Here is a 5,973-nt window from a genome sequence, read left to right on the forward strand (position 1 = left end):
AGGGCGGATGAAGCTGCTGAGCATCTTAAAGAGATGGCCATACTTGGGATGAAACTAGATGTAAAAGCGTATGGAATTGTTGTCAATGAGTATTGTAAGATGAAAGAACCGGATGTGGCAATTTCACTTCTAATGGAAATGAGGACGAGAGGCCTAAAGCCAAGTGTTTCGAGCTTTAATGCAGTGCTGAGTGTTTTTGTTGAAAATGGGGAGCTTGAAAGAGCCATTAATCTTGTCAAGCAAATGCCTCATCAAATGGGTTGCTTTCCCAATTTCTTTTCATATAACTCAGTGATATGTAGTCTTTGTAATGTGAGAGGTAGGATGGGGGAAGTTGAAGAACTTATCCGTGACATGCTTAGAAATGGTCATTCTCTTGATACCACCCTCTGTAGTTGCTTGATCAAAGGTTATTGTGAGGGTGGTGATTTGCAAAGCACAATGCAGGTTTTCTGTGACGCGCTTGAACAGAGTCACGTTATTAATTTGGAGAGTTTTTCTGTTTTTGTCAAAGAGTTATGCGCCAAAGGGAAGGCTGTTGAGGCTGAGAGGATGTTTGAGGATATGCATAAAAGATGCAGTGTTGCCCATGTAGATAGTTACAGAAGAGTGTTAGATGATCATTTGTGTTTGTCTAGGAAAAGAATGGAGGCTACATGATGTAACCAAAACTCGAACTTCTTAAAGGCAATTTGGTTATGACGATCATGACAGGATAACTCTTCTCCAAGTTTCTGTAAGGTTCATCATTTGAAATGGCCATATGGTTTTGAGATCCTTGACTAAAGGTGCACATATTATGTATCAAAAGAAAAAAATTAAAAAAAGAAACTTTAACTTCATGACTTTTGGTTCCCCTGACATATATTCCGGTAAACTTAGCTCCATAAAGTGGTACGGTAGACCAACTCCACGCAGGTAGCGACCCCGGTTTAACATCAGTGTGAAGTACAGTGTTTATATTGTAAGATAATCATATTTTCTGCTAAATTAAGGAGAGTTACTGGATGATCTATCTTTACCTTAGTGATATCTTCAGTTAAGGTAAGCATCTTGATGCTGCATATACTGTGAATAACCTTGAGTACCCCACTCCATATGCCTATCCTTGCTAACCCTCTCATGTAATATCTATCTTAAGATGAGAGAGGGCAAGGGAATTGGTCTAAATGTTTCCACGGAATGGCTCTGAATTGTAGCTGTAACATTTTCAAAACGTTACTCTTGGAGGAATTCGCTGCAACATGATATCCACTTTCCAAGTTCCATATCTATTGTAACGTTTTTCAATCTTGAGCATTTGGTGTTCATTGAACAAGAAGAGGAAAGTATAAGAAAACCATCGAAATCCACCGTTAGAGACCTCAAAGATCGACAGATGCAAGAAGACAAAGCTAATGATAGCAGCAACATATCAGGAATACTCATACTCAACGAAAGAATGTGATCGATGAACAACTCCATCTGGAAGATCACTGAATCTGTCTATAACAACTCATGCTTGTTTTCTTTGATCTCGTAATGCACAGGCAAGATTATGCATGCATAAATACATCGAATTGATAATAATATGGCATTATCACATATACGTAAAACTATAAAGCGCCAAGCCTAAGAGTCTCATACTGTTTTTCGATAACAAAAAACAAAAGAAAGAAAGAAAAGAAACAACTACAACTGAAAGCCTCTAACACAACCTAAATCATGAAAGTCAAAGTTAAACGCAATGAGCGTAGACATAGGTAATTCATTCCTCCAACCAGCAATCAAAGTTGAATGACCAATATCTGTAATCGCATCAGCTAAAAAATTTGCTTCTTGCCGGGTGCGTGAAAGTGATTGACTGAAAGTTCTCCACAAGCTTCCTTATATCTTGAATAACTGTGTGTGATATCTAAGGAGTCTTGATTTGATTGTTAAGAGCATTAATCAGAATTTTTGAGTCTACTTCGATCTGGATCTTCATGTAGCCATGTAAACTAGCCGCAACAAGACTTGCTCTTAATCCTAAAGCCTCAGCCAAAAGAACATTACCTTTACCTAGATTTTTTGCAGAAGCTAGTAGAGGGCAACCCTGATCATCTCGTATCACAAAACCAGCAGCAGCACAATCATTAGATTTAATTGAGTCCATAGGCGGAGCTACACATGACACCCCTGTAATTTTATTCAACTTGTGTATTATGCAGTTGTGATTAAGAAATTTGATATGATTAGAAGTAAAAGCTTTGTAATTTATGAGGTTTGGCCCCATTTCTTTCCTATTAAACCATAAACACCATTTATATTGTTAGTAAGTTTAATTTATCCAACTTATTTCTTCTACCTTAATCAACTCTTGCCATATACTATCTAATCCATAATCAATTCCATAATGAATAATTTCTTTCTTCTCATTCTATTATGTACAAATATTTTGATGAACTTATTTCTCTATATATTATGAATTCCAAATTTCATATAATATTATTATTATCATTAGCCACTTAGGAGGACATTTAAATTTTAAAACAAGACAGAATATGGTTTGGCATACCTGTTATGTTTGCTTTCAGTAGAGTTAATCTACCACCTCGAGAAAGAGTATTTGTCTTCCATCCTGCAAATTTCTTCTGCATTTTCAGTAAAATATCTTTAGAATTCAGGAGATCCTGCCAGCAAATGATATTATTGATTCCTAGATATCTGCCTAAAGTATTGCGAATGAATCTGCAAAGTAGCAGAAATAGAATTTTTAAGGGTAGAAGGAACATTAACAGAAAACAATAAAGTAGATTTATGATAGTTAACCATTTGTCCATATGATTTGAAAAGTCGGTCAGAATACAGAGAAAATTCTTTCCTGCAGTAGGAGAAGCTCGACCAAACAAAAGACAATCGTCAGCAAAAAACAAGTTGGAAATTCGATAGCCTTTAGGAGAAGTCAAAACACCAATATGGTTCTTTGGTTGCAAGGAGGCAGTTGCCAAATGTCTTATCAAAGGTTCCAAACATAAAACAAAAATATAAGGGAAAAGAGGATCGCCTTGTCTAAAAGGGTTTAAAAGGGGCAGTAGAAGTACCATTAACTAAAATAGAGAAGCTTACAGTTTCTATACAATTCATCACAAGATTTACCCAGGCACGGTCAAAACCAAATTGCAAAAGAAATGCTCTGATATATTTCCAATCAAGAAAGTCATACGCTTTCTCTAAATCAATTTTAATTAAGAGCCATAAGATTGGATTTGCGTTTCTTCTACGAGAAGCCAGAAAAGATTTCATGTGCAATAAGTATGTTATCATAAATAGAACGGCCTCGAGCAAAGGCTCCATGTGTTTCAGAAATGCACTTGTCTAAGGTTTCAGACAATTGACAATGATCTTTGAAAAAATTTGTAGCTGACATTGCATAAGCTTATAGGGTGAAAATGGTTTACAGTTTCAGGATCATCCTTTCTAGGAATCAAGACAATATTAGTGCTATTTAGAAGGTCAAGATTGGTATTATGATGGAAAAAATGGATAACATAATGCATAACCTTATCTTTGATCTGTTGCCGGTAGGTGTGATAGGAAATTGCATGAATGTCATCAGGACCTAGAACTTTCAAAACACCATTCTGAAATGTAGCAGTATATACTTCATCTTCAGTAACACGTCTCAATAGGCTCATATTATCAGTGGCAGTAATAATTTGAGGTAGGCTAGCAACAAAATCGGCAATTTCTTTCCTATTGACAGATGTAGAAGGAGTAAAACGTTGTTTAAAACTATTGCGAAATAAGCTCAGAATTTGATTAGAATCAGTAATAAGACAATCACGGTCATCTTTAAGGAAAGAGACACGTTTCTTTTTCTTTCTAATTAGAGCCTGAGTTTGGAAATAGAGTCTCATACCGTTGCCACAACTCAAAATTGAGTAGGGATAAATAATAGTTCTGGACGGATTCTTATGGGACTAACACAACCAACTTGCAACATGGGCAATTGGGCAAACGATTTTAGGGCACCCTAGATTATATATGTACAGTTTTTTTTTAATTTTTTATTTTTATTATTTTTTTTTATAGAAAAGTAACACTTTATATAATAATAACAAAACATTACAACTATGGGAGATTTCGGTGATGGACAACAAGTCCTCATACTCCTCCCTACCCACATACATGCGATTACAATGACCATAAACCAAAAAAGCCAGGGTCCAAATCTAACCTACTTCTAACACCTCCTTACAACAAACCTCAAGAAGAAATAACCCCGTCAAACATTATATACCAAAACTGCCAACATATATACTAGGGCAACCTCCCCTTTACATTGACAACAAAAAAACATTGATGTTAAGACCGATAGTCCCTGAACATGACATCAAACATGGCCTTACCAAACCAACAACGACACCAAACTACCAACATCCTAAAACCCTCGGCCATAGGGGAGGGACGATAAACAACCAACACCAAAACCAAAAAAACAAAAACTAAAGAAACCAAAAACTACAAAAGAGACCCAGCCTTAAGCCCATAAGAACCCTAGGCCCACCCAATTCTTGTTGGACCTTAAAAGATAGACCATGCCCCTGTCCAGAGATACTACAACAAGTCCGAATACAAATTGTTTGCGTTGTCACCGTCACCGGCCACCCCCATCACCGACCACCCCGAATAGCGCCCCCATCTGCATCCATCATGAGGAGACCACTCCAGTTAATAATCAGAAGGAAAAAAATTAGGGGTGGGCATGGGACGGGATGGGACAGGATAGAGCTAATCTCACGGCCTGTCCCGGATATTGAAATCGGGACGGGATGGGATGGGATTTACGTTTTTAAGATTTCATCCCACCCGGGCCCTATCCCGGTTGGGACGGGACGAGATGGGACGGGACGGGCCTAATCCCAGATAAAAAAAAGTTAAAATAAACTTGTAAGTAAAAGAAAGAGTTTCATAGTTTTATAGTGTTGTTTACTCTATTAAGTATTAACAAGTATTTGTAACATATTTACAAGTACAACACGATATAATAAGAGAATTTATATTGCTTACTTTCTCTAAACATGTCATCACTACTACGGTGCAAGAAGAGAGTCTACAACAATCAACAAATTGAAGTATTAAACATCACTATTATTGAATGAGACAATCTATTAACTTAAAGAAACAAAGAGGTAAGATCAAAACACATAAATGAAAGCTTCAAATCACATATTAATTAATAAAAAAATCAATTATTAAACTAGTCGGGACGGGACGGGCCTAAACGGGATTTGAATTATCCGTCCCATGTCCCGTCCCGTTGTATAGGGATGGGACGGGACGGGACGGGCCTAACGTTTTGAGATTTAAATCCCGTCCCATCCCGGCAAATTTCGGGATGGGACCGGGACGGGTTCGGGATTACGGGATTTTATGCCCACCCCTAAAAAAAATCATGCAAATTGTATTACGTTTTCCCCTTCTTCTTTTTTTAGTAGAATGGAGGATAGTTGCGCAAATGAGAAAACCAAAAAACAAAATATAGCAAACCAGCAGGCGACCCGCAATGTCAAACAAATAAAAAAAAATAAAACAAACAAACAAACATCTCACAAGAGATCACAGTTAATAATTTCAAGAGATTCTCTATAATTAATCTAAGGATTAAATTCAGTGTGCTACCTTGAACTTTAGGTCACTTATCAGGTGTGTCCATGTTCTTTTTTTTCAATCACGTGTAACCCTATACTCTAAAAATCTATTAAATTAGGACAAAATTCAAAATTACACCTAAAAGTGACATCATGATCTGACGTGGAAGAGACAAAGATGACCCATTTATCAATTTCTAACCCCCGGGGGGATAGAAATGTCATTTTGCCTATTTTTACTTTTTTTTTTTTATTTGAAACTAGTATATTTTACTTTTGTCATTTTTTTTACTTTTTTTCTTGTTTTCTTTTCTTCCTCCTTCCTTCCCTTCCTTCTCTCTGTCACCTACTCACTCTTCCT

The 5,973-nt window shown here is 36.7% G+C and overlaps 1 pseudogene; it reads left to right on the top strand.

Annotated features, from left to right (window-relative positions):
• LOC101308113 overlaps positions 1-740 on the top strand; it is a 1,782-nt pseudogene extending 1,042 nt beyond the window's left edge.
• Positions 741-5,973: the final 5,233 nt, after the last annotated feature.

Source organism: Fragaria vesca, linkage group LG6, assembly GCF_000184155.1.
Source record: "Fragaria vesca subsp. vesca linkage group LG6, FraVesHawaii_1.0, whole genome shotgun sequence".
NCBI lineage: Eukaryota > Viridiplantae > Streptophyta > Magnoliopsida > Rosales > Rosaceae > Fragaria > Fragaria vesca.